Genomic DNA, 25,267 nt, shown 5'->3' on the forward strand with positions numbered 1-25,267 from the left:
GCAGCATGAAGCAAGTCCCTTGTGTAACTGTTTTTCCTTTTCTTTGCAGGAAATAATGTTACAAAGAAAGTATTGAATAAGATTGTACCTGGGATGCCACTGTGTACATGATGAAAATACAGATAGTGGTAACTCACCAATTCCAAAGTAGTAATCTGTTTTCCTCCATTATTTTCATTAATAGTGTTGTGGTTTAGCTGTGGCTGGCAGCTAAGCACCATGCAGCTGCTTGCTCTCTCCCCGCCCCGCAACAGGATGGGGGAGAGAATCGGAAGAGTGAAAGTGAGAGAACTTGTGGGTTGATATAAAAACAGTTTAATAGGGAAAACACAAAAACAACAACAACAATAATAATATACAAAAACAAGTGATGAACAGCACAGTTTCTTATGACCTGAAGTCAAATGCTATGCACAACCCCCAGTGCCCAGCCTCCCAGCCCACACGCGCAAGCAGAACAAGACAAGGAATTCATTCACCACTTCCCATGGGCAGGCAGGTGTTCAGCCATCTCCAGGAAAACAGGGCTTCATCACGGTGTAACGGTTACTTGGGAAAAACACCATCACACTGAAGCTGATCCTGAGCAAGACCCCTGGCTGCCACACCAGGCCCCCAGCAGACAGATCTCAGCCCAACTCCTGAGTCATAAACGGGACATGATGTCACATGGTATGGAATATCCCTTTGGCCAGTTTGGGTCAGCTATCCTGGCTGTGTCCCCTCCAGCTTCTTGGGGACCCCTGCCTTCTCGTTGGCAGGCCAGTATGAGAAGCTGAAAAGTCCTTGACTAACTGGCAACAACTGAAAACACCAGTGTGTTATCAACATTATTCTCATCCTAAATCCAAAACACAGCACTACACTAGCTGCTTGAAAGAATATTAACTCTATCTCTGCTGAAACCAGGACAACAGACTACTCAGAAAATGCATGCAACCAATTTCATGTGTAAATATTTCAATAATCCCTATTGAGGGAGAATAGAAGGTTGATGGCAGAGTGGATAAATGAGTTTCCTCTGCTTTCTGAAAAAAAAAAAAAAAAAAGCAGTAAGCTATTTTATCCCTAAATAATTGGGAGCACATTTAGCATTACTCTTAATTCAGATGTAAACTTTAGGAGTTCTGTATCATTCATATTCCCTAGCAGGTTTCTAGTACATCACTGAATGGGCCAGAATTCAGTTAGATTTCAAATAGCTCTGCTAACACGAATCATTGCCACCTTTATAGTGACAGATTTTTGAACAAGGGCATGTCTTTCTCAATGGAAGGTACAGCCTTAGGTCCTGCAGTGCACCCTGGGTACTGATCAACCTGGACTTTGTTTGATGGCTGTTTCACTGCGCATATGCTGCTCTCTGGGTTTATACAATCACTGCAGAATGGCTTAGAGATGCCAGGGTGCTAGATAGTCAGCTATCTCCTTTTCATTTGCTGTTCCCTCCCATGCAGTAATGCAATTTTTATGGTTTTAATTAGCTCTGAGAAAATTCATTACTTGTCCGTCCTGTAAAAGCATAGTTAAAAAGAGACAGATGGGCACACAGACAAGGCTTCGGATATTTCAGCATTAATGCTGAAATTTTATAGGAGCCATGCATCTACCTGGCTGTTTTTCAGGAGAGTTTAATGCATTTTTGAGTGCCACTAAGTGGGTTTGCTCTAGAATCTGAGGCTCCTATGTGGTACAACTGGCAAGACGACAGGTCTGTGGCCCTGCCTGATGCCTTAATGTGGACGAACTTAGTATGCTCTGCTTTAAGATGGAAGCTCTGTTGTCCATGTGCAGGTGACAGATTTTTTTTTTAAACTCCATAACCACCTGGTGTCGTTCCATTATAAATCTTCTGATTAACTATTTTAATTAACTCTGGTTTCCATGGAAAGGCAGCACAAGTGCATGGATTGTGGACTGGATGAGAAGCACCAAACCATTGCAGGCTGCCCCAGAGGTGCAGTGCAGTACCCTTTTGAATCTGTATGTATCCAGACAGATAGTGGGTCTCACTGGGTCATGAACTGGGATCATGCAAGAGGTGGCAGCAACTTCCTAAGCTGTTACTCAGATGCAGCTGATCACATGGTGATTTGTTTCTGGTCTACTACAGAACAGAACTGAGATAACACAAAACACAACTGAAAATTAAAGTGCGTAAATGCTTCAAAGTATTTCTTACTGTTACTGGACTGGGTTGAGTTTCCTTTCTTCTGTGTCCTGACCACTGTTACATTTTCTGAAAAGACTCACTGGAGTGTGAATTAACAACTGTGTGAATTCACAACTGTATGAGTTCTTCCTATTAGTATTTTTGTGTGGATCACCCTATGAAAGTCAGATACATTAAATAAATTTTATTTTGTAACATATAACCTCTAAAAGAGGAAGTGTTTCATATCTGTGTGCATATGGATGCATATCTATATAGACATCTCTACAGATAGGTACACACAGAAAATTAACAGAAGTGTCCATGATGTTACAGGCACTTTTCAGCCCTGCTGTGTGTTCATACTTTAAAGCTATAATAAAATATGTGTACAAAGAGAAGTCAAATTTAAATGAAGATTCCAGAGTCATTGGTGAGACTATTCATATGAATGCTGCACACAAGAAAATATTGGTATGACAGATCACCAATTGTCTGTGAAAGGTCTGATAACATATCATGGTCTCTAAGTCAATCTAGGAAGCCAAACTAAGCATGGATATGAACAGTAGAAAAGACTGCATTGAATGAATGAAGAGATGTTATTAAATGGATGTTTATCTCAAAGAAGCTAGGTATTAAAGTACCATGTCTAATATTTTTCTAGCTAATACCTACTTGAAGAGGCCCATTTGGAGATAGTGATCTCATAGGCTGTAAAAAGGCCATGGGCAGGGAATTTCTGAAGAACAAAATGCCAAAGAAATGTTGATTCTACTTTGTGGGTTTTTTAGGGTTTTTTTTCCCCCTAAAGGTCAGTTTATCTGCAACTTGATTTTTCATGGTGTGAGGGAAAGCAAGATATAGTAATAAGTGATATACTTTGGCTTAGGTCTGACTTGTGGGAGGACAGTGTGGAAAATGTGACATTTGCTGCTGAAGCTCCAAGGACTGTTCACTGGTTGTAGGTAGCTGAAGGCATATATCTTCTTGACCTAGGTGCTGCTAAATCAGTTGTAGTTAGTTGCACAGCATAATTAAAATGCAAGATCATGTGGTACAGTGTAATTTGTGTGATGGAGGGAACTTCTTTGGGACTCAGGTGGAAGGCACTGAAGACAAGCATAGGTATTGCCAAGAGTAAGGGAATATCCTTTGTTTGTTTTAAAACTATGTACTTGGTAACCAGATATTCCTGGTAACTGGAATATCATCGGGTTCTGTTGCCAGATATGAGAGATCAGTGATTTTAACTAGAGAAACTGCATGAAGAGGCATGAGAAGTAATAGAAGGAGCACTGGATTTCAGGACAGCTGAGATATACATTCCTGGCCTTACTACTGTCCTACTGAGTAGCTGGGTTCCTCATCTTTATTCCATGCTTCAGTTATCCCACCAAGAAAACTATCAGAGGCAGCCTCTTTCTACAAAGCCTTTGAACATCTCTTCAAATTAAAGCATCTTCCCAACATTGTGTGTTGCATGCAGGTGATAGTGAAGCTGCTCCTTTAAACAAATCCAAGGCAGAATCTCCTGAATTGCTCCTGTGGCATAAAGTCTTCTACAACAGAAAATGTAGGTGCTCAAATGGGAGCACTGCAGACCTCACTGAGAGGGCAAGTACAGGCATCTCATCCTAGGGTGGCCATCTAAAATGAGTCATCTGTCTCTAGCTCTGGAAGTACCAGTTTATCTCCACTGAGTGGAAAGGATTCTAGAGGACTATAGCAGACTTTCCCAATGGTGTTTGCCAGTATTGCCATTTGTATCTTTTTGTGAGACTTCCCCCTCTACCTAACACTAGTACGATCCTCCACTTGCGGCAGTTGTTGGTGTTGAGTTTATTCCATCCTAACATGGAATGGATTCTTGCATGTCTTGCAACAGAACAGAATTCATGGGACCTCTATGCTTTGAAGGATCAAAATCCTACCCTGTCCCCTTATTTTTGCTCTGACTCCAACTGAAGGCTCAACCAAATCTGAAGGAGAAATTGGGTAGGTTTTGTCTTTTTCTATTTCCTTCTGGAAGGGGAGAGGGTTAATGACCAAACTCTAATAAAATGCAGTCAAAATTTTAAATGTATCTTCATAAAAGGGGAGTGAATTTTTTGCTGCTGTGGGAGTTTTATAAATGTATGTCACTAGAGATTGTGTTTCCAAGTTCAGCAGTCCCTTACAAACATGAAGAATATAGTCTGTGCACAGTGCTGTATGATGAAGGATGAAGAATTGAGAATGTATGTCTATGTATGTTCTCAGGGATGTTGTCTGCATACCAAGCCTTATGGATTACTTGCCAAACCATGCTGCCATTTGATGCCTTAGCTGAAGTCATTACGTGAACCACAGTTCAGTAGACTTCAGTAGGGAGTGTACATCCCTGGGGAAAAAATGTCTCTCAGTCTATCAGAATCCATTCTATCTTCTGCCCTGTCTTCCAACCACAATAAGTAAGTGCATCAGGGACAGTATATATAATACTGTAATACAAAGAAGAAAACTGAAACCATGGCTTTGTGCTCCTTTGTTAAAATATGGGCTTCAGAAGGAAATTAGAATCGATTTCTTTAAATGTCTTTGTCAAGAGAGATATGGGTCTTGCATACAGAGGTTTTGCGTCTTCTTTTTCTTGTAGCTCTTTTTATCATCATAAACTAGCACTGAATTTTCTCCTAAATAACTTCAGTAATAGCATTAAAGCCAGTTTAGTAAGATCCATATTACTAAGGTGTAATTTTTCCCAGCAGTGTCATTTTAACTTCACCTAAAGCACAAGACTGCTCCTTTGGGCCCACTGAAAGCAAATATTGCTATAGTTTTGACTGTTAAGAGAAAAAATAAGAAAAGAAAAAAGAAAAAAAAGCCCACACCAAAAAACCTGGAGTTGCTTTTCAGTTTAGTCTTCTGGAAATAGTATCTGATTTTTATGAAAGTTTGTTCACCTGTAAAGCTTGCTTTATTGCACAGCACTCCAGGCAATGGTCATTAATCTATAATCAAAATCACATAAATTGTAACCCCCTCATCCATATTTTAAATATGGACCATAGAATTATAGAATCATTTTGATTGGAAAAGACCTATAAGATCACCAGGTCCACCCATTAACCTAGCACTACCAAGTCCAACCACTAAACCATGTCCCTAAGCACCACATCTACGCATCTTTTAAATACCTCCAGGAATGGTGACTCAACCATTTCCCTGGGCAGCCTGTTCCAATGATTGACAACCCTTGCAGTGAACAAATTTTCCCTAATGTCCAATCTAAACCTCTCCTGGCACAAATTGAGGCCATTTCCTCTTGTCCTATTGCTTGTTACTTATCAGGAGAAGAGACCGACACCCACCTGGCCACAACCTCCTTTCAGGTAGTTGTAGAGAGCGATAAGGTCTCCCCCTCAGCCTCCTTTTCTCCAGGCTAAACAACCCCAGTTCCCTCAGCCGCTCTTCATCAGACTTGTGCTGTAGACCCTTCACCAGCTTCGTTGCCCTTCTCTGGACACACCTCAGCACCTCAATGTCCTTCTTGTAGTGAGGGATCCAAAACCGAACACGGTACTCGAGGTGCAGCCTCACCAGTGCCGAGTACAGGGGGACGATCACGTCCCTAGTCCTGCTGGCCACACTATTTCTGATACAAGCCAGGATGCTGTTGGCCTTCTTGGCCACCTGGGCACACTGCTGGCTCATATTCCGATGGCTGTCAGCCAACACCCCCAGGTCCTTTTCTGCTGGGCAGCTTTCCAGCCACTCTTCCCCAAGCCTGTAGCATTCCATGGGGTTGTTGTGACCCAAGTGCAGGACCTGGCACTCAGCCTCGTGAATTTCATACAATTGGTCTCATACAATTGGATGAATGACAGCTCCTCCCTTCATTATGACTTGGTATTTTGGTTTCTCTCTTTAAAACAAGTTTGACACCAAGTTCCTCCAAACTCTGCTTGCCACATGTATCCCTCCACCCCTGCTCCTCCCACTGACTTGCTGCTGTCTTGCTTGCATGTGGTTTTTCTTGACACGTGTCTAAGCTTGAAGATGACAAGCATTTTCCCTATTTGCAATGACTTCACAAGCATCATCCTCTCACTGATGGTACATTTAGCGTGTGGTGCTGCTGAACCTGTGTGGCAGACAACACAGAAGTGGCAAGTGAGCAGGATAAGCTTCATGAAACATCCGCTGAAGGTGTTCACCAAGTGAAAGTGTTCCTAGGGCTTCTGTTATGTCATTCCATCACAAGTCTCATTGCAAGCCTGTTCTTTAATGCCTGCTGAGCAACAATAGGTACTTCTTCTGAAGCTGTTTCACTTGGTGAGCAGCCATTGACTTAACTTCTTAATAATAAAGTTTCTTTGCAGACCTGGGATGAATGAGAAAGTTCTGACATATAGTCTCGCCATTTGCCCTGAACAATATCTGTGTGATTACCTCCTGCAGTGCAGAGTAGCTAGATAATGCTGTCTACAAATTCATTTCCTTCAAATGCCAAGTATGAGCAGCTAACAGGTTGAAGGTGACAGATCATCCATCAGGGCTCCTGTAGTGCTGATCCCCAGTGATAACTATTCTTTCCTCTTACATCCATCTTTGGGGTTTATAAAAAAGTATGCAGCATTCCCCTAGCCCTGTCACAAAGCTAAATTTGGTTAATCGGAAATGTATAGCAATGTTAAGTTGGGAATGGCTGGGAAGAACCAGGGCTTTCAGGAGCTATGGGGTTATATAGCAATACAAAATAAAATTTTTACTTGCTGCAGAGTCTAGTAAAGACAGTTTTTTAGTCATCGTAAGAAACTTAACCCCAGCTTGTGGAGCTTTTGCCTAGGCAAATAGGATGAATAATTTATTGTGAGTAGCTGCATGATGGCTGTCAAAAGTGCATTGTAAGGAAGAAAGACAAATGGAAGGACTGTGTGAGAAAACCAGTAAAGTAATATTCTTTTACTTTGTGTAATAGCTGCTTGTTGGTTCTGCATGACCTTCAAGAGAGGAAGAAAGTCTTATGGAAGGGTGGGAGGCTGGGAAATGGCAGCCTGGATCACAATACTGAACAGGACAACTGGGGATGCTGAAGTGCAATGGCCACATAGAGCAAAGAAGGAAGGATGCCCTGTGCACCAGCCCTGTAGGCAAGAACTACTTGTGAATGATGTTATACAAAGCTGTGATCATCACTACTGCACTTGTGTTGATGTGCAGGTGAAGCTTTCATTATGTTTTATGTTATGAGTTGAGTATGATTTTTCTGCAGTGATGTTAATGCCCTTTCTATGGCTATTTTAACAACATGCATATTTGGATTTTGTTATGATGAAGGTAGGCAATTGCATGAACCCTTCAGAAAGTTGAGCCATGAATAAAATACATTTGGAATATGTATAGCAACATATCACCTTTGTAAATGGTGGGACTTGTCCCAGTCATTAAAGAGACATACTTTGATCAATGATATGAGACCTTATTGCAGTCAGTGGATTTAATCACAGTCTGTCATGTACAATGGTTGGCAAGGATGCTTTAGCACATGTTACCATCCAGAGGTTAAAATATAAGACAGCTTGCAACTACAGTAGCAAATATACTTCTTATAAACATGGTAGTAGCAGTGAACTTAGCATCTTGAAAGAGCCTTACAAGCATGGACGATTGCTTTAAAACTCATACCTGTCATACAGCCCAGCACTGGGTCTTAGTCCAACACCTTTCTTAGAGAAACTCCAGAATAAACATGTCACTAACTTTTAGACCTATTCTGAGGTCAGGTGTGAAGGATATTTCATTTAGGAGAGGAGCAAGATCCCAAAGTGAGGACTGCCTCACTGGAAATAACCATTAGTTCTCCCTTGCTCCCATGAGCCTCAGGGCTGTTAGCTTAAATGCATCAGCAACTGCAAATTGCTGTAGTACAGCAGGAGGAGAGAGTCTCCAAAACACTGTTGTAAGATAAATAATAATGTTAATAGTGGTGTATGAAATAGATAGATACAAATCTACATTAGCTTTTACTTGCTTTGCAGGTGTTAAGAGGGTGGTGCTTCTCAGTACTTTTTTTGCCTGTGATTCTGCTTTTTTAACCATGAGTCTCTCAGTATATGTAGATTTTACATAGTTACTTGGAAAGTGGTGCTTGCAAAAAGCCTTCATTCTGGAATTTACTTTTTTTTCTCCTCTTAAGAAATGTCTATACTTGCTGATTGTTGGGTCATGGTCAGAGCTCACCTCTATTATTATTCATTCAATGAGCAAATAAGGTTAAGCCCTTTAGCTGCCTGCCAGTTCTAAATGAGCCTGGACTGATATTTGTCCAAAATTCTGCTGTGCTCTCAGAGCTAGTTGACTACAGCAGAGGTTGCTGGTTGCTCTAGGGTTTAGAAATGACACCATTTTTTTTGAACTCTCAATATTAGTTAAAGAATCATGGATTCATTAGCATAAAGGTGATGCATCATTACCTTAGAAAGAAAAAAAAAAAAAAAAGAAAAAAGAAATAAAACTGAGATTCTATTCTAGAGCTATTTGGGAAAACACGGATGAGAATCTTATGAATATTTAGTTTTAAGAGGAGGAAGACCTGCCTTAAGGTGACATTTTGAAGAGAAGTTATTTTTAATTAAAAATTTTTGAAGCAACTATATTATATACAGATTTAAAAACCTGACTTTCACTCTACTGTGTTTTACAATCTTGACTTATGTTGTTTCTGAACTGTCTGGTGTGTTGGGTTTGCATGGCAAGGTTTTGGTAGCGGGGGGGGGGATGGGGGGGCTACAGGGGTGGCTTCTGTGAGAAGCTGCTAGAAGCTTCCACTGTGTCTGATGGAGCCAATGCCAGCCGGCTCTAAGACAGACCCGCCGCTGGCCAAGGCCAAGCCAATCAGCGCCTCTGTGATAGCATATTTAAGAAGGAGAAAAACAGTTCGGAGAGCTTTTGCAGCCGGAGAGAGGAGTGAGAAGATGTAAGAAATTCTGCAGACACCAAGGTCAGTGTAGAAGGAGGGGGAGGAGGTGCTCCAGGCACCAGAGCAGAGATCCCCCTGCAGCCCGTGGTGAAGACCATGGTGAAGCAGGCTGTCCCCCTGCAGCCCATGGAGGAAGGATGAGGGGGTGTAGAGATTCCACCTGCAGCCCGTGGAGGACCCCACGCCGGAGCAGGTGGAGGCACCTGAAGGAGGCTGTGGCCCATTGGAAGCCCGCGCTGGAGCAAGCTCCTGGCAGGACCTGTGGATCCCTGGAGAGAGGATCCCACGCTACAGCAGGTTTTCTGGCAGGACTTGTGACCCCGTGGGGGACCCACACTGGAGCAGTCTGCTCCTGAAGGTCTGCACCCCATGAAAGAGACCACGCTGGAGCAGTTCGTGAAGGATTGTAGCCCATGGTAAGGACTCACGTTGGAGCAGTTCGTGAAGGACTGTCTCCCATGAGAGGGACCCCACGCTGGAGCAGGGGAACGATGAGAGGAGTCCTCCCCCTGAGGATGAAGAAACGGCAGAAACAACGTGTGATGAACTGACCGTAACCCCCATTCCCCGTCCCCCTGTGCCGCTGGGGAGGCCGCAGAGGTTGAAGCTGGGAGTAAAGTTGAGCCTGGGAAGATGGGAGGGGTGGGGGGAGGTGTTTTAAGATTTGATTTTATTTCTCATTCCTCTACTCTGTTTTGCCCACAGGCCCTGCAGCTGCCCAAGCCCCTGCAACAGGCACTGCAGCTAAGCCAAAAGATCAACCCATACCAGTATCAGTCACCCCTATACACAACAAGAAGTACACAAAGAAATCGGTTTGCTTGGTGAGAGATGATGAGGAACCGGGGCCATCACGAGAAGAAGAGGAGCCAGAACCAGAAGTGATCACCTGATCTCTGTCCCTGAGTGAGTTGCGAGATATGCGGAAAGACTTCAGCCGCCTTCCAGGGGAGCACATTATTACCTGGCTGCTCCGCTGCTGGGATAACGGGGCCAGTAGCCTGGAACTGGAGGGCAGGGAGGCCAAGCAGCTGGGATCCTTGTCTAGGGAAGGGGGCATTGACAAGGCAATTGGGAAGAAGGCACAGGCCCTCAGCCTCTGGAGGGGACTCCTGTCAAGTGTGAGGGAAAGGTATCCTTTCAGCGAAGATGTCGTATGTCGGCCAGGCAAGTGGACCACCATGGAGAGAGGAATCCAATATCTGAGGGAATTAGCTGTGTGGGAAATGGTTTATTACGATCCAGACAATGCGCAGTTGCCCACAGACCCCGATGAAGTCCACTGTACCTGACCCATGTGGCGAAAATTTGTGCAAAGTGCACCATCATCGTACGCCAACTCACTGGCAGTAATCAACTGGAAAAGTGAAGAGGCACCCACAGTGGATGAAGTGGCTGGCCGACTCCGGCAATATGAAGAGAGCCTTTCTTCCTCCCTCGCCTCGGCTGTGGAGAAACTGTCCCAGGACGTCCGGCCACTCAAAGAGGAAATATCGTACTCCCCACCTGCACAGACCCGTAGTTCAGCTGTTAGGAGTAAGCGTTTTTCTGCTCCAGAGAGGGGATATGGAGCATACACGCCACGAGGTGTCCTGTGGTTTTATCTGCGTGACCATGGAGAAGACATGAGGAAATGGGATGGGAAGCCTACTTCAATCCTGTGGGCACGCGTACATGAGTTACAAGGCAAGACAGCTCTACGAAGGAACTCTTCCAGAAAGGATGCTGCTCCAGTTTCCACCGGGTGGCCCCCCAGATCTAGTGGAAGGCCTGATCGCACTTATGACCCTCTTGAAGGACTTCTAAGTCCTTTTTGCAAGAGGTGAGTAGTGACTATGGTGAGCAGGATTAGAGGGGACATGCTAATCTTCTGTGTATTGTTCCAATTTTGAATATATGTGCTTCCAAAGCAAACCTGGCTAGCTCAGTTGGTAGAGCATGGGACCCTTAATCCCAGGGTCCTGGGTTCGATCCCCACATTTGGCACCAAAAAAGACTGTGGTGGGCACCTGGCCCCCAGCCAGGGTCAACCCACCACATCCAGATTTCAGATGATAAATATTTTTCACTGCTGTATGCAAGTACAATTCATAAAGATTTGTTTTGTCTTTGGATTGTTTTTAGGAATGTTGCTGAATGAATTGTATAATAACCTTAGATTCATACCATGGTTTTGTAGAATCAAATACTGTCTTGTGGAATAACTTAGGGTGAGAGTAAAAACATGCAATAAATTGATTTGCTGTGGTTTTTGTTGTGTCACTATACTGTGCTAGAATAAGTTCTGCATCTCAGACTGCTGTGTTTGGCAGATTGCTTCTAAAACAGCAACTTGAATAAAATCATCCCAGGCCTCTCTGAGTCAAAATGAGCCCTCACCACTGGGGAAAACTCTGCTCAGTAGACTGGATAATGTCATCTCACGCTGTTTGTTGGAGGAATTAGGGAAGGAAGTTAGATACCTTTCTATATCAAACAGCTTTCTAATGGGCATTAAAATCTGCTTTACTAGTTAAAGTTCTCTCTTTAGAAAACACTGCTCAATATTTGTAACTTTATCAGTGAATTGTCCATATTTTTAAGGGCTAGATTCTCAGCTCGGCCTACCTGCACTGTGGAATGAACCATATAGTCAGTCTGGAAAGACTCTTGTGTTTGAGGTTAAATCCCATGCTTGCTCCATTCATTGCTTCTGTAAGGGATTAAAGTGTAGGTTTTACTTTAATCTACACCTGACTCCAGCCCTTAGGTGTGCATGCATTTGTATACTCTTGGGCAGACATAGGCTGCACATAACCTAGCATATAAATGATTTGAGTATGAAGTAAGATGAATTTCTATTGTGTTTCCAAATTTGTCTTCCTCGCTAATTTGCATAGCCACAGGCAAACTCAGATAGGACTTGAAGGAAACACAGAGAAAGAAGGTATAACCATTAGAGAGACTGTGTCATTCCATCCAATTAGGGTTTTATTTCCCTCTCTCCACTTCTTATCCTATTAACTGAACTGTGCTTGTGAATAATGGTTTTAGAACTAGACCTGTACTCAAGAATATCTTGCCAAAATTAATCCCACTTAGTGTACATGAAATGCCACCTATTTAGAAGATCACATTTCTGGGTATGTATTCTTTGAAAGTGTAGCAATTACATATTCAACAATCAGTTACTCTTACCTGGCTGTAACGTGCTGACTTTCCAGACACAGCAAGTTGGGGCATTTTTATTCCAATTTCCATTAGCTGAAGATGTATTGGAAGGGTTGTGCTGTTTTTAATTCTTAGTCAACACACAGAAAGGAATGTCATACACCTTCTGCACTACCTTTTCATGCAGTTGGCTGTTGAAATCTGCTTAGAGAAATAGGTCATAGCCTGCACAGCCACCCCATGAGAGATGAATTGAATGTGGGGAAGAGCAGATCAGAGCAAGAGCAGTGGCTGTTAGACCAATAAATCCAGTTTGTGTGTCCTTGGGAAAGAATGGCCTGTCAAATCTCTATCCTGGCATATGAGGGGAGTGAGCAAGCAGCTGTGTGGATGCCCTGTTTTTGGCTGAGATAGGGTTAATTTTGTTTCTAGTAGCAGCATAGTGCTGTGGTTTTGATATTCCCTACAATATAACATCATGCTCCATATACAGCTGGGGAAGTTGGCTGGGAGGCAGATTCACTGCTTGGAAACAGACTGGGCATAGGATTGTTTTCTTTTCTTTTTGCATGTGGTGAGCAATTACATTTGTGCATCACTTGTATTACTGTTATAACTGTTATTATTGTTACAGTTATTATTCTCTTCCTTTGCTATCCTATGAAACTGTCTTTATCTCAACCCATGATTTTTTTTTTTTCCATTCTTGTCCCCATTCCCTTTAGGGGGAGGGGTGAGCTTAGTTACTGGCTGAGGTTCATAGAATCATAGAATCATAGAATCATAGAATGGTTAGGGTTGGAAGGGACCTTAAAGATCATCTACTTCCAACCCCCCTCCTGCAGGCAGGGACACCCTCCACTAGACCACGTTGCCCAAAGCCTGATCCAACCTGGTCTTAAACACTTCCAGGGATGGGGCCTCCACAACATCTCTGTGCAACCTGTTCCAGTGCCTCACCACCCTCACAGTAAAGAATTTCTTCCTAACATCTAATCTGAATCGACCCTCCTTCAGCTTAAACCCATTACCCCTTGTCCTGTCACTACACTCCCTGATAAACAGTACCTCACCATCTTTCCTGAAGGGCCCCTTCAGGTCCTGGAAGGCTGCAATTAGACCTCCCCAGAGCCGCCTCTTCTCCAGGCCGAACAATCCCAACTCTCTCAGCCTGTCCTCACAGGAGAGGTGCTCCACCCCTCTGATCAACTTCGTGGCCCTCCTCTGGACTCTCTCCAAGAGCTCCATGTCTCTCCTGTACTGGGGCCCCCAGAGCTGGACACAGTACACCAGGTCGGGTCTCACAAGAGCAGAGCAGAGGGGCAGAATCACCTCCCTCAACCTGCTGGTCACACTTCTTTTGCTGCAGCCCAGGACATGATTGGCTTTCTGGGCTGCAAGCGCACACTGCCAGCTCATGTTGAGCTTCTCATCAATCAATACCCCCAAGTCCTTCTCCTCAAAGCTGGTTTTGATCCATTCCTCGCCCAGCCTATAGTTGTGCTTGGGATTGCCCTGACCAATGTGCAGGACCTTGCACTTGGCCTTGTTGAACTTCATGCGGTTCGCACAGGCCCATGTCTCCAGCCTGTCAAGGTCCCTCTGGATGGCATCCCTTCCCTCCAGTGTGTCGACCACACCACACAGCTTGGTGTTGTCAGCAAACTTGCTGAGGGTGCACTTGATCCCATTGTCCATGTCACTGACAAAGGTGTTGAACAGTGCCGGTCCCAGTACTGGCCCCTGAGGAACACCACTCATCACCATTCTCCACTTGGACATTGAGCCGTTGACCACAACTCTTTGAGTGCGACCATCCAGCCAATTCCTTATCCACCGAGTGGTCAATCCATTGAATCCATGTCTCTCCAATTTAGAAACAAGGATGCTGTGCGGGTGTAGCAGACCGCTACTATGTGTGGTTTGTCTCGACATTGCCACCACGTCGCCCCTTCCCTGCGTTGATGTCCTGCCTCGGAGGACGCCGCCCTTGCGGTCTGTGGATGGGTGCCACCGTGCGCACGCACAAGAGCCAGAGTCCGAAAAGCCTTCCTGAGGAGGCAGCATGTACCGCACGAACTGCACGTTCACAGTCTGCAGATGGGTGCCGCCGTGCGCATGCGCAAGAGCCAAGGCACGAAAAGGCTTCCCGAGGAGGGAACACGTACCGCATGTACTGCATGGACTGCACGTACGCAGTCGCAATCTGCGCATGAGCATGGGACCCCTATAAAAGGAGCATGCATGCTTCGGTAAAGGGGAGGCTTTTTCTCTTTCTTCCTCTCCTCCTCGTGTATCTTCTGGGACCTGCTTCAACAAAACCTGTGATGCTTGGACACCATAGAGGCAGCTAACGGAACATCACTGGACTCGGAGTGGTGGTAATTAGACTGCTCCCTAACTTGGACCCTCCCCCTCTCTCTCTCTCTACCTCTCTATTTCTCTATCTCCCTATCTCCCTATCTCTCTCTCTCTCTCTCCTTTGCTCTTCCCCGCTCTCCCGGTTGTCTCTTTATCTATAGTTCTTTTCTCCCTGTTCATCAAAAAATAAAGCTGAAAGGTTGTATGACATTTGACCTAGTTTGTGTCTTAATCTTGCTCTTGGGATCGTATTGAAACCTCCCCGATATTGGATCGGGACAGTGGGACAGTGTCAAATGCCTTCCACAAGTCCAGGTAGATGACGTCAGCTGCCCTTCCCTTATCCACCAACGCTGTAACGCCATCATAAAAGGCCACCAAGTTTGTCAGGCACGATTTGCCCTTAGTGAAGCCGTGTTGGCTGTCACCAATCACCTCCTTATCTTCCATGTGCCTGAGCATAGTCTCCAGGAGGGTCTGCTCCATAATCTTGCCAGACACGGAGGTGAGACTGACCAACCTGTAGTTCCCTGGGTCTTCCTTTTTACCCTTCTTAAAAATGGGGGTTATGTTCCCCCTCTTCCAGTCAGCAGGAACTTTGCCGGACTGCCAGGACTTCTCAAATATGATGGCGAGTGGCCTGGCCACTTCATCCGCCAGTTCCCTCAAGACCCGTGGATGCAACTCATCAGGTCCCATGGACTTGTGCACCTTCAGGTTCCTTACATATTCTCCAACCCGATCTTCTCCTACAGTGGGCAGTTCTGCCTTCTCCCAGTCCCTGCTTTCTGCGACCTGGACAGTGTGGCTCAAGCATTTGCCAGTTAAACCATGTCAATGGGGCTTAGCTGCCTACTGGGATTGAACCATGACAATGAGGTCTTAAGATGTGGAATGCTTTAGGAAGTTCTCACTTGCATTATGTTTCTCCCACCAGGAGCTACTCCTTGTACCAGCCACTGATGTTGATCTAAGTCTGAGCAGCCGTGGACCTGCACTACACTCCACAGGCAGATCTGCCTGAGGGCTGAGCCAGCTTTTCAGCATAGGGGATAGTTTTTACGTGGACCTGTTTCAGAAATGGATTCACCCTCCACCCTTGTGAACATTGCATGGAATCAACTGAGTCTACTTGGAGGCAGTTGAAGCAGTTGGGGACGGGACCCTTCAGCTGTGTTCAGTTATCTGTCTGTGCAACCACACACTCAGCCAGGGCTGCGGCGCTTGGTTCACTTTCTAAAATCTCTCTTCTCATTAGCAGTTACTTTGCTTTCTTCTTCTTCTTTTCAAAGGAAAAAAAAAAAAAAACTACTTCCAAGGAATAGATATGAGGAACTCATGTTTAAACAAGGCGTCTATCACCTGTTTCCTATGTTGCTTTGACAGTGAGGTAACTAGGACAGGTTGTGATCCAATAGACAACTGTTTACTGGGACTTTGAATGGAGCCACCAGCATCCCTCTTCCGCCAGCACGGTCCTCAAAAAGTAGTTATATGATAATGATTTCCCCTCACTAAGAACCCTATCTGAATTTCAACCAAACACCCAAAGATTAAAGGCTTCATAGTCTATTACAATTCACTGATCTATCTAGTCCACACATTTAATTTTACTTTTGTGCTCAAACTTCCTGCCAAAATATCTGACACTTGAATATTTTTTTTTTTTTTTAAAGTCAATTTACTTGGCGTGGAAAAGTGTAGTCCAATACAGTAACACTGAAAGTATGCTTGAATTCGGAGTCCTTCTGTAGTGCTACTGGAAATTGTCCCTGTCTCTGTTGCTGTTTGATTGTTTTTTAAGTAAGTTCACATAAGTCAATTTCTGCCGATGTCCCTTGAACTAGATTAGGCTTTGCATGCAAGCTTCATCTCAGTAAGCTTGATGCTGCATGTTACAGTTTACATATCATTCCACGTGTTACCATGTTGCCTTGCATATTCATAGACTTTAATACCTTTTTGGGGAGACAGGGATTTTTATGGAATTGGTGGTATCAGAACTGTCCCAGGACTTGAAATACTTGCTGATCTGAGGTGGTTCCGCAGTATTACCAGTAATGGTAAATAATTCAAATTAAAGTACTTTATATGTATCAGTATTAAGGAAATTTCACTTAATTTCTTCCAGTGGTTTCATCCTGTGCTGTTCTCATCCTGTATTATTCATGTGTATCTTTGCAAATTGCTTCTAGTTCTTACAGCACTGATATAAATCATAGGGCTATTTTCTCTGGAGGACTTGAGCCTTAAGCTCCACAGCTTGTTTTCAAATGAAAAACATGTTCAATTAAGGTGATTTGTTTGCTGCACAAAAATTTAAGTATCTCATGCTGCTATTTATAGAGAGGGAAAACTGAGATGATATAAACACATGAGTACTTCTTGGGTTTTCTGCCTTCACCCTCCACCTAACTCTTTTCCAGACATTTCCAGCTGAGATGCAGTCTGCTGGAAGAGGGGTGTGATGGCAGTGTTACCAACAGTTTAGGCTGAGACAATCTGCTTTTGTAAATTGCTATAGCACACTACCATACATGGTTGCTTGTCTTACTCTATTCACAGAAGTGGAGAAAAGGCTAGGATGCATCTCACACACACTGGCTTGAAGTTAGGTTCCTAAATAAACAAACTTGTTTTCAAGACTCCTTGCTAGATACTAAACAAAGGAAAAGCAGAGCAGGAAAAGATGGTCCTTCACTAATGTTGTTGACCTTGAGAGGGGAAAAACTAAACAAAATTGCTTCGAAACAAGATATTGTCTGCTTTTTTCTGCCTCTTTCACTGAAGTTAGAAGGATATTTGGCAAATGAAAGTTCAGAGTGCTCTGGGGTTTTGCATGCTCGTGGTCCCATATTGATCTGTTGATTCCTAAGGTTTCTATAGCGACTGTCAGTGGCTTAGCTCATTGCCCAGCTTTGGGCAACTCAGTCCCCTGTGCCGGCCTTGCTGAATATCCCTCGAGTCACTTCTGGCTCTCATTCCTGTAAAACTGGTCAGGCTGTCACGGCTTTGCTTCCAGACCCAGCCCCCCAAACGAAGCTCGTTTGGCTGAAAAAGGTGGAATTTATCTTTCTGTGAAGAGACCAGGAAGAAAGAAATGCTCATCCTGTCACAGGGCATATTATCTGGCCTTTGAGATGCTGTGGGACCAGGAGACCTATCTGACACGTATCCCTGATACTTTCCCTTCCTGCGTCAGCAGCCTTTCAGCCAATACTATGCAGGCTATCAGAAGGAAATCCCACATAGCTTCACTCAGACCTTTTGACTTTCAACAACTCCTTTCTTGGCTCTGTGTACAAGCCTTTTGCTTCTCATGCTGTAGTTGAGCTTAGTTCTCTGTCACCCTTGCCTCTGTTCAATTTGTGCCAGAGTGAATGACTGCTCTGGGGCAGGCAATGGAGAGTCTGACCAGGGTACCTTCTTGGGTGAACCTGTCACAGGTATGATCTCAGGGCCAGCTCCTGATAAGGGAGAAGCAGAATTCCTTGGTGTTTAATACTCATGAACTTCCAGATCTTACTTTTCAAGAAAATACTTGATCATTGTTTTCTCCCTTTATGAAAATTTGTACTGCTTTCAGGCTTTCTTTACTATACACTGAGGGGTTTTTTGTTGTTTTTTGTTTGTTTTTTTTTTTCCTGATTCCACTATTATCTTTAAGTGTTTACCGTCAGAAAATCAGTCTCACCATACCTCTTGGGGAGAGAGAGAAGTATATTCAGAGTGGCTATCAAATCCATCCAAGCAAGAGCCCCTCAGTGTTAGAAATTATTTCAAATTACTTTTTTTATTTAAAAAGCAATTATATAAAATAATATGTGAAACAGTGACTTGAGTTAATTGTATATGATATTAATTTTGAAATTAGAGTAGGCTTTGAGTTTTGCTATTCAAATTAATTTAAATACATTTCTCATGACTCAATTAATTTTTTTGATTGCTGTGTAACAGATATGCCCCATTTAATACCATCACAACTTCTTATGGGAGGGTGAAAATTTTGATTATATCCACATCTGTTGAATACTGTCACTTGTCTTGTAAGGCAGTAATGTTAACACAGCTAATATAATTTTGTATTCCATGTCTAGTTAAATCAGAAAAACAAATCAAAGTACAGGAGTCCTTCAGGAATCAATATCTCACTGAATTAACAAACAATTTCTACAGTATGCAATGAATAAAATTTCTGTCTTTTTATATACAAGCAGTAGTATGCCCCTTATCCTGAACGGACATAGGCCCAGAGTCAGGGCTTTGAATCAGATCCACTATGATCATACCTTTAAAGCTTATATGCCTGACTTGCTGAGGTCTCAGAATTTAATACTCTCAATATCTGAGCCAGGGAATGGCCTTATTTATGCTAATAATATCCCTGACTCTTGGTTGTTGTTGCCTTGGGCACAATAGAAGTAGATGGATGAACTGAAGCAGTAAATCCTGAGGGTTTTAACATCCCCATTACACATACTTCATGGGATTTACTTCAGGTTATGTTTTGCCAGATCCCAAGGTCCAAACTTCCTGACTGAACACATGTGGTTTGGTCGTCTCTCAAGGAAAGCTCTCCCATGAGGCTTGGCTTGCTCTACCCACAGGACACAGTTTGAGTCATTCTCTGGAGTGCCACATGTCTCTCTCAGGTAAACAAGAGTGTCACTTGAGTGAACACATCCATGTCTCTGCTGTCAGTGCCCATGTTATTCCATGCTGAATTTAGACAATGTTTGTTGCTAGGTGTTGTGAAGGGAGACGTGAAAGTCTTAATCTTGAAGCTGTATCAGTTCATCCAGAAGAATATGCCAGGGGTGGTAGGGGAAAGAAGAGCTGAGAGCCTAGTAACAGTAAAAGGAAAGAAAATCAGCTCAGGACTTTTCCATGAAAAGGTGTGTTGGGGCCTAAAGACCCAATTGCAAGGAAGGAATTATATATGAGGAGACTGTGAAAGGTCTGCAGAGGAAATGACTCTTCCAAGGTCATGCTGTAGAAAGCTCAAGGTGTAAGAGAAATGAATGGTGGGCAGGCATGGGACGAGGGGAAGAGGCAAAGGCTAGGAAATCTCTCAGCTGCAAATTCCTGGAAGCGAGGGGAGTACCTTGAGGAAGTATTACTACAGGCTTGCCTTGTTCTTGATTTTTCTTCCAGTCACCTGCTGTTGGCCCCATCAAAAATAGGACACTGGGTCTTGCCTGACACCTGTCCAGCTCAGGATGAACATTTTCCTGGTTTTCCTTCACTCAAGGTGAGGAAGTGATTATACTGTGGGAGATATATAGGTGGCATTTGGATATGCCCTCATGAAAGAAGAAGGGAATGACAGGATCAGGTAGGTCTGATATCTTAGTAGCAAAGAAATGAGGACAAATAAGGTGGGAAAATGGTGTTATTGGAGGCAGTAAGTACAGAAGTGGATGGTAGGACACAGAAGAGAATCATGCATGATGGCCAAGTGTGTGGACTGAGACATGTTTCCGTCTGTATGCTGGGAACAGTGTTGCACCTTAGTGTAGCTGCAATGTTCAGGTCACAGTTGCAGTCCTGTATTCTGCTTCTTTGAATTTTGTTGTATAAATTCTTTCCTTCTTTCATAAAAGCATCCAGCTTGCATCTGGAGAAAATGGAAAGTGCAGCAAACTCACCTTTACAGCCAGGGCTGTTCTTGGATGTTTCTTGTACTTTTATCCAATTGTGCAGTGATCTTCAGCTGACAACAAAACCAGATCATAGCAAAGTTCATTGCTGATACTGAATAAGGGAACACATCACTCACATATACAATTTAAAGACTGAAGCTTTTTGGAGAGGAAGAAGAAAAGCAGTGGTGCACACAGCTCTGTGGCTTTAGAGCTGTTCTAGTACTGTGGCAACCTGAGTTGCTCCAAATCCTGTTGTGTGCATTTTCAGCATTAACACTCTTGTGTACACACTTGATTAATGTGTTCCTGCAAATCTTTAAATGAGGAAGAGTTAGTGAAGTCTGGAAAAGCATGATAAAACTGATAAACTATAGGAGGCTTGATAAGGCCATTTGTTGTCAGTCTCAGAAGAATGATCAAGGTCTAAGACTAAAAGACAGGGAGGGGAGAGAGTGGGAGTAGAGAAGATGTGAAAACAGATTGTTGGGGAAATGCACTGATGAACAAGAGCTGGTTTATAACTAATCTATAGAATTAGTAGCTGTTGTGTGTAAAAAGAAAAGTAATTAGGATCCTGTAATTTAACTTAAATATATATTAGGTATATGGAACTCTTATTTTATCTTTCTGTAGATGAGATAGATACGAGCTTAATTTATGTATTTCTGTGAAATTGCCCTTACTAAATAAACTGATATGTTTATGTATATATACTTGTATATTATCTGTGTGTGTGTTGATCATCACTTTGCATTAAAGTGACCAAAGCTGCCAAACTCCAGTCAGAGAGTGGAGGAACATCTATAGGGTGCTAAACGGAGTTTGTAGGAAGTTGAAGGGACTTTCCATGCAGCTAATTGACATAATTTGTGGGGGAAATAACAAGACAGAGACCATTTGTATCTAATGTATGATAAAATGTGTGTTTATTATTTTAAAAAAAGAAGTTGGGGAGGAAATATGTAATTCCTACTAAATTTCTTTTTCACAGAAGTCTTAAAATTGCTGGGAGGTGCTTATGGGTTGATGCTGGCCAGCAGTCAAGCATCCACACAGCTGCCTACTCAGTCCCCTGTGCCACAGAATGGGCAGAAAACAGAAGGAAGGTGAGAAGACTCATGACTTGATACAAGGACGGTTTAAAATAGGGAAAGTGAAAGCTGCGTGCACAGACAACGCAAAATAAGGAATGTATTCAGTATTTCCCATCATCTGGCAAATGTTTAGCTACTTCCTGGAAAGCTAGGCCTCAGTATGCTGGTCCATTAATTGGGAGGACAAGTGCCGTAAACATGACTGTCTCCTCCCTTCTCCTTCTTTCCCTGAGCAGCTTTTTTTGCTGAGTACAATGTCATATGGTATGGGATATCCCTTTGATCAGTTGGGATCAGCTGTCCTGCCTGTGTCTCCTTCAACTTCTTGTCTACTCCTAGCCTACTCACTGGACAGGCAGAATGGGAAAAAGAGAAAACCTCAAAGCTGTGCAATCCCTGTTCAGCAATAGCTATAACACTGCTGTATTATCAATATCGCTTTAGTCACAACATTTTGACAGAGCACCATACAGGCTACTATGAAGAAGTTTAATTCCTTTCCAGCCAGAGAGGAAAAACATCTTCTTAAATACTGGAAACTCCTGATGGGCAAAGAATGATTCTCCTGCACCACCGCACTACACATCCTCCACTCCTCAGTGTAACGTTACAGTAGATTGCCCAGAGTAATTGCTGTCAAGGTAAATTGCTAGATAGGGTCAACAAGAAAGAGGGTTCTGGCTGGGATTAACAACCAGCACTTTGAGCAGCTGATCACCCTGGCCAAGGGGAATGAGTCACCTTACCCTGAGGACACCAGTATGTTAGTCTTCTTGGCTACCAGCCAAATCCAGTAAAAAATCACTTTTCGACCAGGATGGATAGAAAACTCAGCTTTATCCCTCAGACCCTCATTTTGAACAACATGACTTAAAATTCATCTCCAGGCTGGACTTCTGGAAAGTAACTTGTGATACAGCATAGTTTGGAGCTCCACTGAGCCCATTCTCAGCTGGGAATCCTGGTATGAAGGTTGGTACACTTTCAGTTCCAGAGGCTTGTGCGGGAACACCAGTTACTCCTTCTGGGAACTGGGTCATAAGTGGAAGCTTGGACAGCTCAGCATTTCCCGAAGGAAAGGGATAAAACAGGCTCCCCCTTTGCAAATGGGAGATCAATATATGGTTGCCACAGCATCCTAGGACAATGTTGAGTTTGCAAAAGGCTTGTCTTGGCATGGAAGTCACTGGTAGGTTGTGAGGATGAATTTAGAACACTAAGGGTAGGCATTGTGGGGTAACAAATAATTGTGCTATTAGTGGAAAATGGGGATCTTCTCTTGTTAAGCCTTCTGTCTTGTCAGGACACACAGGCTTTTTTGGAGCCATCAATTCATAGCAGGAGACCATCTAAATTACCCTCTGTAGGAGTTATTCTCCCCTCAAGCAGGGAGAGACTTCTCCTCCCAGCTTGAGTGGAAGTCTGTGTTTTATTTGTGTTGTGTTAGGTAGAAATACTGTGTGGCTGTGGTATTTCCTTAAATAGTTTGAGAGATCTCTGTCAAAGACACAACAGCCAGTATTCCCAAGGGATGTGTATATGTGGTTGGTTGGTTGGTTGGTTTGGTTTATGCACTGTTAGTCTTTACAGAGCCTTTACAATATTGACTTAGGTTAGTGACCTGACTTGACACAATAATTACCTGCAAGTGAGATTTGGCTCTGGAGCTTCTTTTGTAATAGTAAACACACTACTAGATAGTAGACTTCTAAACTGATGTATATTCTCCCTTCAAAAAGTATCAATGTCTTCAGCTTTAGACAATTGCCTCTAAAATCTAAAATGTTTCAGGAGGTACTTCTAACTGAAGGAAAAACCCATTGTCTACCTTTAAGTTTGCTATACAATTTTGCTTATTCATATGGAAACAATCACTTTTTCTTGTGTTTTATGAGAACATTGTGTGTCCAGGAAACTCTCAAGATTTGGACAAAGGACAATGACAGAAAACAATGGATTTGTATTAGATATTTGCCCTCAGAGTCAAACTGTAATCTGTGCTGTACTTCTCTTATCCTTCTGGTTTTATTGGAGTGGCAACTGTAGCTCCACAGCAGAATTTGGTATATGTCTCTGAAGAGTTGCTAACTTAAAAAAAAAAAAGAGGTTTGTAGCATACCCTTGTTTTAATATGTAGTACATCTTTATGTACTTGTCTATGAATACATACATTGCTAGATATACACGTTATGCTTGTTGCTATATATGTAGTTTCAGAATAATCTCTCACCGACCAAGATAAAGAAAAATTGCCACAAAACCCAAAGACTAGTTCAGCTTTTTATGTAGTAATGCACGGTTTGAGCACCTTAACCTGCAAGTTCAGAGTATAACCCTCTGTCAGGGGAAAAGAAGATAGATAATACAGAAGCCATGCTGACTCTCAGCATACATGTCTATGTGCAGACCATGAAGGTGTTCGCTGAATGAACCCTTTAAGCTCTACCTTTTTAAACATTTAACTTAAACACTGCTGTCCAAAGAGAAAATAATTTCATCACAGCTTTTGATATTTCCTGTCACATTCATAACTTAGAAGGAAGCAGCTTCCTAATACCAACCAGAGCACAGCCATGTTTTGTGCAATCCCTGTGCAAAAGCAGTAATTTTCCCAAGTCAGGAAATACAGCTTTGTAGTGTACAATGACGTTAGCTGGCTTCATGATTTCAAGGCAGCATAACTTTTGCATGCTATCAAGGATGAGTTGTTAAAGTTTGAACTCAACCCATGTTCTTTGGAAAGCATACTGTATTGGGTCTGGCTGAGATGGAGTTAATTCTCCCCACAGCAGCCCTCATAGTGCTGTGCTGTGTATTGGTAGCTAGCAAACTGTTGATAACACACCAGTGTTTTGGCTACTACTGAGCAGTGCCAGCACACATCAAGGCTTTCCAACATTTCTTTTTCCCCACCAGCAGGCTGGGGGTGGGCAAGATCTTGGGAGGGGACACAGCTAGGACAGCTGACCCAAACTGACCAAAGGGATACTCCATACCATATGACGTCATGCTCAGCAGTAAGAAACTGAGAATAGGGGGAGGAACAGGGCGGGGGCATTAGTTGTTTTTTTTTTTTACAATGTTTGTCTTCCAGAGTAAGGGGCACGCTTACTGAAGCCCTACTTCCCAGGAAGTGGCCGGACATCGCCTGCTGATGGGAAGTAGAGAATAACCTTTGCTTTTTGCTTTGCTTCCGCGCGCGGCTTTTTGCTTTAGCTACATTAAACTGCCTTTATCTCGACCCACGAGTTTGGGATTGTTTTTTTCTCCATCTTCCTTTCTCCTCTCCCTGCCTTGCTGAGGAGGCGAGTGATAGAGTGGCTCCGGTGGGCACCTGGCCCCCAGCCAGGGTCAACCCACCACAGTCCTTTTTGGCGCCCAACGTGGGGCACGAGAAAATCGAGATAAGGATAGTAATTGGAAGAGGTAACGGGCAAAACATTGACTGAACGTAACTTGAGAGTGATATAGTGGTGAAGGGACTAGAGGTAGATTTTGTGTGTAGATTGTCCACTCTTGTTTGGTGTTGTGATAGTGTTGTTTTGATTTTGGTGTGGGGAATTCTTTTTCTTTTTCTTTGTTGATGTGATTAGTGTTTGTGAAGTTTTGTGTTGAATGTATATTTTAATGATAATTCTTAAATATGTGATTCACAGAGGCGAGGGGTGGAATGTGTTGGTTTTGCGTGGCAAGGTTTTGGTAGCGGGGGGGCTACAGGGGTGGCTTCTGTGAGAAGCTGCTAGAAGCTTCCCCTGTGTCTGATAGAGCCAATGCCAGCCGGATCCAAGACAGACCCGCCGCTGGCCAAGGCCAAGCCAATCAGCGCCTCTGTGATAACATATTTAAGAAAGACAAAAACAGTTAGAGAGCGCTTTTGCAGCCAGAGAGAGGAGTGAGAAGA

At 43.4% G+C, this 25,267-nt stretch overlaps 1 long non-coding RNA gene and 1 other non-coding gene across 2 annotated transcripts in view; one reads left to right on the forward strand and one right to left on the reverse strand.

Annotated features, from left to right (window-relative positions):
• LOC142601687 (uncharacterized) overlaps positions 1-25,267 on the reverse strand; it is a 511,869-nt gene that overhangs the window by 214,009 nt on the left and 272,593 nt on the right. The window lies entirely within an intron of this gene.
• TRNAK-CUU (transfer RNA lysine (anticodon CUU)) lies at positions 11,030-11,102 on the forward strand. The gene has a single exon. It is a non-coding gene; the product is annotated as a tRNA-Lys (tRNA).

Source organism: Balearica regulorum, chromosome 4 (genome assembly GCF_011004875.1).
Source record: "Balearica regulorum gibbericeps isolate bBalReg1 chromosome 4, bBalReg1.pri, whole genome shotgun sequence".
NCBI classification, from domain to species: Eukaryota; Metazoa; Chordata; class Aves; order Gruiformes; family Gruidae; genus Balearica; species Balearica regulorum.